We start from the raw sequence: 15,096 nt of genomic DNA, 5'->3' as shown, positions 1-15,096 counted from the left end.
ACAATAGGTTAACGATAATTTGTGTCAGTCCCTAGCCGTAAGTATTTTGTATTTTAGATGATTTAAGATAATTTAGCTTAGTTTAACTTAACTTTACTTTAACTTAATTTCCATCTTATTATATTCTTTTAAAATTTATAACTTAGGTATTTTTTCATTGTCCTTAGGTTAGCTATTATATTATATTTTATATTTTACTGTACGACTTATGTTTATGTTAATGCACGCTGTGACTGTCCGTAAGTGGAGTTGCATAAGAGCCCTAGAATTTAAGGAACAACATGTATAATTTAAATGTGTAACTCTGTGGGCGGTACTTTAGTAAATAAATAAATAAATAAATTATTTCTTTTAAATGTTACAATAAAATCTAAAGCTAGCTTATCCAATTCATTGTACAAATTTTGCCCGCGTGGAATGGTCCAAGAAATATTGGCTGCGCTTCCGTACCGGACAGCCAGGCTGGTCCTTGGCGAAGATTGAAGAAGCCATTCCTTCTGTCACCAGATGGGACCATTAACCGCGGTGAAATGACTATGCTATGACTTGAAGTCTTCTTGAAGTATTATTTTCATTAATCCTCAAAGAAATTTGAAAGCACAAAAGCATTTAATTATTTTAACGACGCAGGCTAAACCGCAGCAGAGAGATGGCAAACGGTGAAAACCGTAAAAATTTAACAGACCGTAAAGTGGTGATTTGTTTTTTTACGAGTTGTAATTACTTCTCATTACCACTCGTAAAAAATATCGTTAATCCGTAATGTGAAACGCGATGGATTAAAAATGTACAGGAAAACAACTATAGTTGGTACACGTGTTTTGGTTTTAAAAAATACTATTGTACAAGCGCAGGAGAGTGCGATAAAATTTGCCGGTTATTCCTGAAAAGAACCAGCAAGTAATAAAACAGTTATTTTTAAAAAATTTTAAGTAAGTAGTTTAATTTTAATCTCTTGCATCGGTTATGATATTATAAACGTATTACACTAGATGATGCCCGCGACTTCGCCCGCATGGATTTACCGTAGATAGATAAGTTAGTACTGTATAGGTTTTTTGACAGACACAACAGACGGACATACAGACAGACAGACTGAGAACAAAGTGATCCTATAAGGGTTCCGTTTTTCTTTTGACATACGGAACCCTAAAAAAGAGTTCGCCAATATTTTTGAAAACCTATTTCAACGCGGACGATGTTACGATCTAGAACTAAATTATAAAACAGAGTCGCTATCCGTGTTCGCCTTCATAATTATTATGACTTCTAAAGTTACGACGATCAGCAAAATACCGTTTAATTAATTTAACATAATATTTTAGCCGAACACCAATTAATTAACCTCATATATTCCCGAACAAATTTGTTAAAATTACGATTTATTACATAATTATTTTCTTCCGGCCGACGCGTTTTCTTCCGCAGCCGCAATTAGCAAAATGTGCTGTTTTCATGAAAATATTTTTGATGCAATAATTAAGTCAACACTCAACTTTTCCTTTTTAGCAAGCGAAATATTTTAATTAGTTTGTCCGAACTCACGGCACGACCCGCGTGTAAAAGTGCGGTTAGTGCTATGCAATAAAGCGCCAGGCAAATAAAATATTTTTAAAATAATGCATTATTTAGTTCGATCGATTAATGTCTGTAAATTGTCTAAAAATATTTAAAATGTCTTCAATAAATAGTGCTTACTAAGTGACTTCATTTTAGCATCTAACATTGCAGACTAGCGGTAGCACGCTCTCATTTTTAAAGATTAACCATTAAGTTTTCAAAAATTTTAGTTTTTGATGTATAATTCTAAGGCGACACATTCATTAGGTACATTCGTACTGCCTCTGTACCTACACACTTTTTTTGGAGAGTGACTAGTTTTTTTAAGGCTTGTATTACTAGACTGTATAGTTGTCATAATCTGTAATGTGTGTTTGATAACCAAAATAAAATAAAAATCAAATGAAGTAATCAATATAATGTGTACTTACCTAATTTAGGGTGTTCATTTTTGTAACGCATTTAGATCTGCTTTACTTAGATGTTCTCCGTATATTTATCCATTATTCCACATTATATCTCCGTATATTTTATAATATATTTTATATTTAAAATGTATTTACTTGAAAGTATAAAAAATATTTTCCTAAAACAGCCAAATAAATTACCAAGGCGAGAATTGTCTTGAAATTAAACTATTTAAATTAATTATACATAATTATGGTAACAGGTAATGAGGTTTGGGCAAATATACCCTGACAAAATCATCACCCTTCCGTAATTGGGTGAAAAGTAGATTAGTCTCTGTTGCATAGGACCATCCAAAGTAACGGCCCGATGACTTTTTGACAACATCGGGCCGTGTACTGCGGTATAATTTGTAATTAAAGGCCCAGGTGTGTTTTCAGCTTTGTCCTGCAGATTTCTGCTTCATATACCTTGTTGTTATGGGATTTCGGCGGGGTTTTCTAAAATTAGCTTTATTCATAAAAGGGTTTTTAATTTATGATTATTACCCTTTCTAGCGGTGACAACGTTTAGGAGTTATGCACGTTTAGATTTTCACTTGCTTTAACGGTGAAGGTAAACATTATGAGGAAACCTGCATCTGAGAGTTTCCCATAATGTTGTCAAAGGTGTGTGAAGTCTGCCAATGTGCAATCGTTACCCCCCGTCCACACTATGCCCGTGTGGCATGGGAAGGAGCGAGAAACAGAGGCAGAGACGTAGTGTGGCCGCGTTACTCGCGTGTCCCTCGTTCACGCCTATCGCTCCCTATTTTGTCGGTAAGTATGCAATAGTGCGCACGCTGCCACCGTTTCAACATCCATCGCGTTGCAAAGGCAAGTGACCTAGTGCGGCGGCGCGGCGTCGCGATTAATTGCGCGAGTAGAGCAGTGTGTGGACGGGGAGTTAGGGTGTTAAACAATGACCTAAACTTCATTCTAAGATGAGAACTGTAATCAGTAGTAGATTTGGGTCAGCGATGCGTTGAAATGATGATGATAATGTATTTTAATCTTTACCAATAAAAATATTTCGTAAAAACGTAATAAAATTATCGAATATTACGGCCAAACCATACCTTATCTCGTTTCTAAAATGATCATGAACGGTTCTTAGCAAAAATTATTACCCTAGTTAAACGATTTGCTGTTAAGGGACGATGTTTTTTAAGAACCGCAAAACGTTGACCTATTTAATAAAAAAATTATTTTCCAATAACGTAATTTCACATGAAACAAGATGAGGACGGGAGTTGCTGCTTGCTAACAAAGTTATCGTTAAGCTACAGTTCCGTGGGTCGCGGCTGAAGCGGCGCAACAATAACGCACGCGTTAGTCGTGTACCATCGACGACGCTCTCTGCTTCCGATATCAATGTCTATCGCGTGCTTCAATCTCGTTTTAGTAAAATAATTATCCAAAAAAGAACTGTAATGTTTTCAGGGTTCGTGTGAGTTTATTTATTCAACCAAAATGCATTCAGGCATTTCAGGTATCCTTAGAATTCTTAAATATCACCCCGAGTAATAGCACTGGCTATAAATTTTTTGAAAAATTCCGATTTGTACCATTTTCAAATGTGAACATTTTTTCTGTTAGTTTGTTTTTGGCAGGGTAGTCGATTTTTTAATTCGTTTAATTACATCGTCAATTCAGGATCAAACCGAGAGTTACCCTTCACTCTTTACTCTGGTATTGTCGCATGAGACGGAGCGCGTCCGCCGCGCGCGGCCGCGACCCGTGGAAGGTCTACCTTTAGCAAGCAGCAGCCCGAACGCAATCAGTGTAACAGTGTGTCTCGCAGCTTCTACAATGCTTTTTTAACCCCCAACCCAAAAAGAGGGGTCTTATAAGGTATCTGTGTATCTGTCTGTGGCATCGTAGCTCCTAAACTAATGAACCGATTTTGATTTAGTTTTTTTTTTGAAAGTTGGCTTGATCGAGCTATAATCCATAAAATCGGTTCAGCCGTTTGAAAGTTATTAGCTCTTTTCTAGTTATTGTAACCTTCACTTGACGGGGGTGTTATAAATTTTTTTCGATGAAAAAGTCGCGATAAAACGTTGTCGCGCTGATTGTGCTTACGCTGCTGTAATCAAGTTTCATGTCATGTTCATGACTGGTTGCCACGTTTGAAAAATAAAATCAGCTTCTTAAATGTTAAAAAAAACGTGGTAAAATATAGTATATATATAGTAATATCGACATTTCCAATAAGTTTTGGAACACTGAAAAGTTGCAAAGAGAAACCATATACCTGCTCGAGCTTATTTTGAATGGTATTTATTCGTACCGACCTTCAAGTTGTTTACCACTCGACCAACGAAGCCTAGATAAACTAACTAAAAAGGTCAACAAGGCAGGAAAATTTCTAACAAATTCTTTTGTACTCAAGACTTGTTGAGATTCGTAAATAAGTATTAGGGATTCCAAAATCCAAATCTCATAACAGCGTAATATAATAATAGGGTACAAACTAATCAATGAATATACGTAGGTATACATATCATTGAAGCTAATAATAGAGCCTACTTTAAGCCACTATACAGAGTGACTATGATTAGTAGTGTGCACTCCATAGAGGCAGAAAAGCAGGGCTTATCCTAATATTGGAAAAAATAAAAACAAGTGATGTGGGTCATATGCAGTTCTGCATGGATGTAGTTAAAAATCTAGACTACTAAGTACTTATTTATCATACCATAGACATAGACTATTTTTATCCCAAAAAATCGAATAGTTCTCACGGGACACGGGATGGGGAACAGCTAACACTCGAGTAGATATTTATTATTATACTAGGGGTTGGTTGGCTAGTTTAGTGTGGTTTTACACTAAAGTGTAATAGAAATGATTACTTATTTAATGTTGGGTTTAGATGTGGCGGTAAGTATTTGTTGAAAATTAGGTTTTGTTATAGCCGGTAACCATATAGAAAATCGTTATCGCTTGTTAATCTTGGCTGCAGTCCAAATCCGACGCAAGCTCCATCTCATATTTTTAGGTAGGTATACTTAGTTCTAAGAGTTAACTGGACTCAGATAAAATGATTAAATTAAACAGTTTACTATGATCTATGGACCAGCCACCTGATTGTGTAAAAAAACGTATTTATCGTAATCGTAATCCTGCCCCTTGATTGGTTGAATTCACTGTTCACAATTTTTACAGCCAATCAAAAGGCAGAATTAGCTAACCGATTACGATTACGATCAATACGATTTTTTACACAATCGGCATCACTCAATTGGCAACCTAGTGATCTGGGTGCGCTCTGAATATCTCTTCTTGATCAAATCGAGAGGATAGACGAAATAAAAAAAGTCTCATGTACGAGTAGCTGTTGGATACAAATGGCATGGACTGTTCAAGGTTCTTTGTTTCAATAATTTAGATTTTAGATGTTCAGACTAAAAAACTGTAGTACCTACTAATACAAAGAAAAATTCATGCATCTTATAACAGTAGTGTAATGTCATTCGGTTGAGACGACGAGGACCGAAGATAGGTAGATAGTAAAGTATTCTTACAAAAGTCTATTTTTTGGTGAATTTGGCTAACATTTTCTGTTAGCCGAATTGACCAAAAACAGACTCTGGGGATCTTCATCTCCCACTTATAAAAACTAGCCCCTTTTTATTACGTAAGGGAAATCGTCAAAACTTACGTATATATTTTCTTAATTCCAGCAAATAAAGTTTAAGAAGATCAGCTCTTATTACTTACAAAACTCGGATTAAAAAGTATAATAGTTTAATATCTTGCAAATGATCTGGCCAGCTTGGTCGGTTAAACGGACGAACGATGTTCAAATTACCATGGAACCTAAGACAATTGGGACTTTTATTAAATGCAAAGTGTTACTGCTTGTTAGGTTGGCTGCAGGCCAAAATCGAAGAAGATGCTACTTGATAGCCAGTTTGAACTTTATAGAATAAAAGTGAATAAGAGAATGGCTAATTAGGTACCTACTTAGTTTACTAAAATATGTAATATATTATAATATATATAATATAATATATAAAATGATTGTAACCAGAAGGCTAGCAAAAACGAAGACAGGTGATAGCACTTTTGATTATTGATTGTATCTGTCTGTGGCATCGTAGCTCCTAAACTAATGAACTGATTTTAATTTAGTATTTTTTGCTTGAAAGGTAGCTTGATCGAGAGTGTTCTTAGCTATAATCCAAGAAAATCGGTTCAGCTGTTTGAAAGTTATCAGCTCTTGTCTAGTTACTGTAACCTTCACTTGTCGGGGGTGTTATAAATTTTTAATTAACACTTGTTATATCATTTTATTGTATCATGGTAATTATTTGAATAACTAGCCGATGCCCGCGACTTCACCCGCGTGGATTTAGGTTTTTCGAAATCCCGTGGGAACTCTTTGATTTTCCGGGATAAAAAGTAGCCTATGTGCTAATCCAGGATATTATCTATCTCCATTCCAAATTTCAGCCAAATCCGTCCAGTAGTTTTTGCGTGAAGGAGTAACAAACATACACACACACACACACACACACACACACACACACACACACACACACACACACACACATACAAACTTTCGCTTTTATAATATTAGTGTGATAGTGTGATTCTATGGCGGCCAGGAGTTGAAGTTATTATAAAGTGCAAAATTGATTATCCGAGTGGCCGGGGTATTTTATGTACATTTTAGCCAGCTATTAAATAACGTGTAACTCCCAGCTTGGACTGCCGCCAAGCTAACAAGCTGTAGCATGTTGTTCCCAATCGGATTCACCAACGTCTTTAATGTTGGCTGGGAATTTGAATTACCAATTCACCGGAAGTTTTTTTGGTAGATTAATTCACAAGCTGAAACAAATGCTTTAGTTGCTCTGCCAAACAATTAGTGCAAAATTTTTGCAAACTCTTTTTATCATCACCATCAACCCATCGCCGGCTCATTACTGAACATGGTATTCCTATCAGAAGGGTTTGACCATAATTTATCACGCTGGCTAAGTGCGGATTGCAGACTTCACACACCTTCATTTTGAAGATCTCTGAGCCTTGTAGGTTTCCTCACCCAATAGCTATGTGCATTATAAGCAAGTAATATTTAATTGCTTATAATGCACATAACTCTAAAAAGTTAGAGGTGCGTTCCCGGAATCGAACCCTGGACCTCTCGGCTAAGAGGCCCACTTTTTAACCACTGGGTTATCACCACTTTGTTTTCAATACACTTCGATAGTAAATGGATGACATCAAGCGAGTCGCAGGAAGCTAATGGATCCCGGCGGCATAAGATTGTATGTCGTTTGGAAGTCCTTACAAGAGACCTATGTTGAGGAGTGGACGTAATAGAATTTCGTATCTCGGCACCGACCTATTTCTAATTCTGGAAATTCTGGGTTGGTATGGTGTGTAGACAGCTCGAAGCTAAGCTCAATTCAAAGACCAGTACTATTGAGACTTTCGACGAAGATCTACATATTAGGTAAAGGCATTTATGTGATCTTGTGATTTCAATCTAGACTAGAAATTCCTAGTTGAAAATACATAAAAACCGAGTTGCAGCCAGAAAGCTAATGTGACAATAATTTGGAGTCATTAAATGTACGTTCCCGTTTTTACTTTATCAATTTCGGTTATATTTGCTAAGTGTTTTCGAGAAAGATATTAATATCAGCTTTAGCATCGTGAACGTTCTCACATAAATATTTATTGGGGTCTTTTGGTGGAGTAGTCGATGTACTAGTCATCGATAACTTGATGGCATATTTTGATGAAAACTTAGGATATTATTTTTATTAACATTTTAATGAGGCCACGGCCGAAGCCTCCATATACTCACAGTATATGGAGGCTTCGGCCGTGGCTAGTTACATTAGCACTAGATTTAGCGTTCCGGTACGATGCCATGTACAAGAAACCAAAGGAATATGAGTTAAATAAAAACTGTCACAGCCCTTCTAGGTTAGCCTACTTACATCTTAGACTGCATCAACGCTTACCACCAGGTGTGACTGCAGTCTCTGGACCTTTCGTCAAAATAGGCTTAGTGGCTGAGTTATGATAATAGATAGACAGACGCAAATACATAATATTAAATATGGATTGAATATATATTCCTACTTTCATGGATAGAACAGACGCAAATACATAATATTAAGTATGGATTGAATATAAACTGATTCCTATTCCATGGATAGAATAGATATACATACGACGAATGGACGTAATCGTTCAAAATTATTAGTATGTGGTCGCCCTACTCAACGCCTTTTATACTCAAGGGGCGCATAAAACGAAATCGTCCGAATTGCCTCCGTGTATAATGCCTCAGTTTTCAGATCGCATACAGGGAACCAATCTTGCCCCGATCTACTTAAATTGATACGCGGCCCGCACTGGGTCGGCTGTTACATAACTATTAAGGTTTCGATCACTACATATGATCGAAGCCTACCACATTGCTTGTAGGCTGTTTTAAAGCTTCAATAGAGAGTTGGTATTCGTAACTTGTCTGTTAGGGTCTGGTTTTCCAGGATATTGCCCGCTGTGTGACGGCGTCTAAAATAGTATCTAATACGTATTTTTCTATCGAATTCTTTTATAGTAATAGGTCAAAGTTGCTTGAGACTGTATTGAAAACAGAACGCTTGACTTGGGAAAATGTTTCAAAGCAATCAAAGAAATCCTATGAGCTTATCCAGGTCACACAAATTCAACCTAACAGTTAAGAACTCCCTAAGGAATAGAAAACTTCTCCTGTGTAATTGTAGTTTAGCTATACAGATTCATGTACCTTTAGTTAGCGACAGGTCGAGATGGCAATCGGGGTATGAGGTGGGGGGACCAGGTTACAACGGGGGATGTGCGGGTGTGCGGGGCGTCCCCTCCCCGATTGCCATTCGACCTGTTGCATCCTATTATAGGTGCTTTCGAAAATAAAGGCGTAATCTTGACTTTGACTTTGTCTTGGGCTAAATGATGAACACTATGATGTTTTAGAATTAAATAAATAGGGCATTTATCGAATACATTGTTCGATAGAGGTGTAGAAATCCGTGCATACGTAGAGCCAAATTATTCCCCATCCAAACACTAATGTCCGTCTGAAATGACAAGCTATTACCATATCACATTCCCGAGTCCTAACATGTCGGATTCATTTGTGACTTTTGTTCCAAATGGTTACTAACAATTCTAGAAATTAGTGTGTTCGGGATGCAATTAGACTATTTCAAGTTTAATTATTTTGCACATTTCTACACTGCCGTGCTATAGAACTTAAATGTTTTAGTAATGGTTCTGAAATAAACTTAACACTTCATAACTGATGTCTCATTCTGAACGTCGGACCTTGTCCAGCAGTGGATGTCTATAGGTTGATAATAATGATAATAGTTATATAATATTCAAGCTCAACTAGAAATAAGAGCTAACAGCTACAAAAAATGCCGTCACAATACCCTAATGAGTGGTTTCTGTATTCCAAAAAGGCTTAAAATTGCGAAATACGTAGAGTCAAATGACGGACCGCCCATACATCAAGTCACATAAATATTAATGTCCATCTCAAATGACACGCCATTAACATATCATATTCCCGACATGTCGCTTTCACGTGACTTTTGTATGAAAATCTCGTAATACCCGTAATATCCGAACCGACCGACCGAAATGAAAGGTTGGATCTAGACACAACGCGTAACGTAAAATCTGGTCTCGCAGCGGCCGTAATATGACGGCACTGCCAGAAAGAGCGTTTTATGACACCAACATTAACTTCCATCTGACTACTATGGAAACAGAAGCGTAGTGGAGACTGTTAGATTAATTAATTATTTATTTATTGATGGTTGACATATTACTTAATTTAAAATGTAGCAATAACTGTTGGGAGACTGCTGTACCATATAATAATAATATAAGTTAGATCTAAAAATATGTTCTATTTATATGCAGCATAAAATTGCCGCATGTTGCAAATTAATGCTTCTGTTTGTAGGCAGACACACTGTCGCATGTTGTTGCTTATTTGTAACACAGATTTTATGGCTGCTATAATGTCAAGGTAACGCTTACAAGAGCAGATCTCCTAGAAAGTGTGCATTCAAAGTTCACTGCGTAGAAGTCATTCTACGCAAAATGACGTGCGGCATAGACGCGTTAAGAAGTGACGTTCTGTAGTCCACGTACGATACTGTGCCATAATTAGTGCGACACGGCAAGCACCCTACTGCACTAGTGTGTCTTATGCAATGTTTGTCGATAGAAAAGCCACTTGAAAGCATCGCATTTATTTTTCTTGGTCGCTGGCAAATTCTGTCGCGTAAACGACCGCCGTGCTTTTTATCTGCCCAGACCTTTAAATAGTGACCTAGACTGAGGGACATGCGGTAAACATTTTTAAAATGCCTTTTCGTAAATTGCGTACAGTCTCGAGCTAGATAATATGAAATATTTGACTCAATATCGTCAGGTCATAATATTATTAATAATACATATTTAATAGAAAAAGGGTTCTGCCATATTTTTTATTTTTATGAGAAACATAGTAGACTTCTAGATTTTGATGGTCTAAGGATGTCAATTGTCTACGTAGGCTATATTATATTACCCATAAAAATATGTAGAGCCAAAGAATTTTCAGCTTTATTCACCTATTATTATCTTTCGATGAAGAATTACTACAGATTTTGGATTCTTGATTCTATACCGATGCTCATTTGTTAACTTGTCTTTCAAGCTCAAAGCCATATAAAATGTAAAAAAATCACATACATTTTAGCGAACAGTCCGTTTGCCTATTTAATATATTACTAGTGCATTTCTGTTAGAAGCAAATTCTTTACATTTATTTCGTCAGTAAAGGGAAAAATAGATTATAGCCACTAGGCACATAAAAATATACCTAACCTCAGAATTTGTAGACAACTCTCCATTCCTAAGAATAAATCTGGTTAGTAAATAAAATAGATGACACTGAGCCAATAGTAGATCTCAGTTGCAAAATGCCAGGTCGTAAGGTTAAGCGCATTTACGGCCGACCTACATCCTACGTAACCAGGATAACAATGGCATATAAAACTTTACCGAACGTACTTTCATATATCCCAGAGTTTATACTAGATCTGTTTACTCACTTGGCTGAGTATTGGCTTGCGCTGGACAGGCGGAAAACTGAAGCGAGTCGAGCGAATCGTTTGTTGGTTAAGCTTAGTATTTGGAGCGATAAGAACGTCTAGTGTTAGTTAAATAAAGTTTATACTGCAGCAGTTTGTATGCTTTAGCTTGGATATAATAGGATTTTACTTTGATTTCCCTATGAAATTTCATAATATCTTATGATAATTATCTTTAACTTTCATTTTATTTATTTTTGTACTTACATAATATTTTTTACAATAATAACTAAATTAAATGAGAAAGTGCAAGCTTATCACTCTAATAGAAATTTCTTAGTCGATGCCCGCGAATTCGTCTACGTGGATTTAGGTTTTTAAAAAACCTTTTGATTTTCTAGATTTCCTATGTCCGTCTCCAGGAGGCAAGCTATCTCAGTGCTCATCAAAATTGGTTCAGTTGTTGAAAATAAAGTCGTCGATTTTAGTTTTTATGCGCGGAAGTTTTTTCTAAAGATATTGTCTGCCTTTGGGAGAATTAGCCGGATTATTATTGATATAATTTCCTAAACAGCTGGACCGGATATTGACGGGACTTTCACTGGAATACTTTTATTCTGTAGGTATGTACATACGTATAAATAAGTACCCACATAATAATACATACCTATTTCACCCGAGCGAAGCCGACCGATCTGCTAGATTTTTTTTGAATAAAATCAATTAGGTGCTTATTGCTAAATAAGTTCCAAAAATAAAATAAAATGTCAATTGTCAATGTAAGACGATATGAAGGTAGACGCGAAAAAAGTAACACGGTTTCTTCATTACATTCGCGCGAAAAGCTCTTTGCCGTGTTGACGTTGAAGATATCTAATTACAACAAGTGGATTACCTTCGGTAACTTAATTTTATTTAGGTGTTTTTATTTGTCAAAGCGAATTTTTGGAACAGTATCTTTTTTGTACCTTTAATAATAATTTTACATTCGACTAGCTGACGCCTGCAACTTGAGAAGCTTTAGTGGGTTTCTATAAAAAAGTTCTGTGGTAACTCTGTGATTGTCCGGGAAAGAATGTCCGTCTTTCTGGCATCTTTAGGCCAAAAATTTCTTCAAGGCCGAATCAACGAATAAACTTACAGGAACAGAACGATAGATACTCTCAGCATAGATATTTAAATAAATAGAACGACGCAATAAAGTGCAATTCAGCTCGCAAAGCGCAGTGGACGAAAATTTTATAAGCATCTCTCTCTATCTATCGCGTAAAGAGAGATAAGAATCTCTCTCATAAGAGATAAGCGCCGTGAAGGGGCAGGCCGATGTAGGTATATTTCTCGGATCATGATTGACCAAGCGAGCGCAGCCTGGCCACAATGAAAGTGCACAGATCCTTTGCCTTTCCACTGAATCACCATTACTAAAATATTAACCCAGTTCAATAATTTAAATCAACATAGATTGTATTAAATCACTATGTGGATTAGTTTGAACATAAATTCTGCTTTCGAGCGAGGTGGCCATTAATAATAATCGGCCATCTCTTGGACTATAGTATAATTTGGCTCATAATTGATTTCTCCACGGATTAGCCGGAAATACGCTTTTAGTGATAGCGGCATATAAACTATAATATTATTTAGGTATCTTCTAAGTTCTAACCTATTTTTTTAAAATAAAATATGTAGTTATTCCTGATTCCTTATCTTTTTGCTCTGTGCTGTAAACAAAAGTGTAAATTCATTTAATCCATACTAATGTTATAAATACGAATTTGTGTGTCTGTCTGTCTGTTTGCTTTTCACGGCATTCTTGATTTTGATGAACGTTAAAAGTACTCACTAGCACTACTCTATCCCACACATTTGTGTCTCAGAAAATAAAGAAGGTCTGATGGCTATGGAATCTTAATAAACCCATGCGGACAGCATGTAAGTAAGTAGGTAGTTTATAGAAAGTATTATTAAGTATGTTCCGAGAGAATGTTGGTGAGATACACGATAAAGTCTAAACTTCTCAGAATATTGCAAACTAGACCAGCAGGCATGTCTAATTAACAACTCGGAGATGGTAGATGAACCATATTATACAATTTCTCACGACTTCACGACAGTAAGCCATGTCTTTGAACATGACACAACTAAAACAAGGAATATGAAATGTAGTGTTCGACGGATATTATGAATCTATACAGCCAGTTCAGTAAACTAGGCCAAATTCATTGCCTTTACATAGTTGACAAATGACCGAATCGCCACACAATAAGATTGATCGCCAACTACACGCTGTGACGAATGTGCGACGCGATGCTCCGGTGATTAATTGTTGACGCCTAATTGATTCTAGCGACGGCCATTTGATATCTAGCGCCTAAATGAGATATTATTAGACAAGCCAACTACAAACCTATTAGCGTATCACCTAGGTAGGTAGGCAGGTAGGCTCGATTTTTTTTTAGCTAAACCTGTATTGAAATCTTAGTGGATCTCAGCGGTGTTGTCTTACATATGGAAGCGAGCTTACCTGGAAAGGATATTGGTATTGCAGTCATATTTTTAGCACATAACTATCATGATCTATCCATCACCAGCCCACTACTGAGCACGGGTCTCCTTTCAGAATAAGAAGGGTTTGGCCATAGTCCTTACCAGCTCGCCATTGGCAGACTTCACACGCCTTTGAAGAAGAATATCAAATGTAATAATTGACTGATAGGGAATTTATACAGCCAGTTCAGTAAATTAGGCCAAATTCATTGCCATTTACATAGTTGACAAATGACCGAATCGCCACACAATAAGATTGATCGCCAACCACACGCTGTGACGAATGTGCGACGCGATGCTCCGGTGATTAATTGTTGACGCCTAATTGATTCTAGCGACGGCCGTTTGATATCTAGCGCCTAAATGAGACATTATTGACAGGCCAACTACAAACCTATTACCGTATTACCTAGGTAGGTAGGTAAGCTTGCTGCACGAAGTTTTTTTTTTCTTAGTTAATCCTGCATTGAAATCTCAGTGGATCTCAGCGGTGTTGTCTTATGGAAGCGAGCTTACTTGGAAAGGATATTGTATTGCAGTCATATTTTATAGCACATAATTATCATGATCTATCCATCACCAGCCCACTACTGAGTACGGGTTTCCTTTCAGAATACGAGTTTGGCCATTAGTCCTTACCAGCTCGCCATTCTTCACAGACTTCACACGCCTTTGAAGACGAATATCAAATGTAATAATTGACTGATAGGGAATTTATACAGCCAGTTCAGTAAATTAGGCCAAATTCATTGCCATTTACATAGTTGACAAATGACCGAATCGCCACTCAATAAGATTGATCGCCAACCACACGCTGTGACGAATGTGCGACGCGATGCTCCAGTGATTAATTGTTGACGCCTAATTGATTCTCGCGACGGCCATTTGATATCTAGCGCCTAAATGAGATATTATTTGACAGGCCAACTACAAACCTATTGCCGTATCACCTAGGTAGGTAGGTAAGCTTGCTGTACGAAGATTTTTTTTAGTGAACCGTATATTGAAATCTCAGTAGATCTCAGCGGTGTTGTCTTATGGAAGCGAGCTTACCTGGAAAGGATATTGGTATTGCAGTCAAATTTTTTAACACATAATTATCATGATCTATCCATCACCAGCCCACTACTGAGCACAGGTCTCCTTTCAGAATAAGAAGGGTTTGGCCATAGTCCTTACCAGCTCGCCATTGGCAGACTTCACACGCCTTTGAAGAAGAATATCAAATGTAATAATTGACTGATAGGGAATTTATACAGCCAGTTCAGTAAATTAGGCCAAATTCATTGCCATTTACATAGTTGACAAATGACCGAATCGCCACACAATAAGATTGATCGCCAACCACACGCTGTGACGAATGTGCGACGCGATGCTCCGGTGATTAATTGTTGACGCCTAATTGATTCTAGCGACGGCCATTTGATATCTAGCGCCTA

This window comes from Maniola jurtina, chromosome 5 (assembly GCF_905333055.1).
Source record: "Maniola jurtina chromosome 5, ilManJurt1.1, whole genome shotgun sequence".
Lineage (NCBI taxonomy): Eukaryota > Metazoa > Arthropoda > Insecta > Lepidoptera > Nymphalidae > Maniola > Maniola jurtina.
This window is presented reverse-complemented; position numbering follows the sequence as displayed.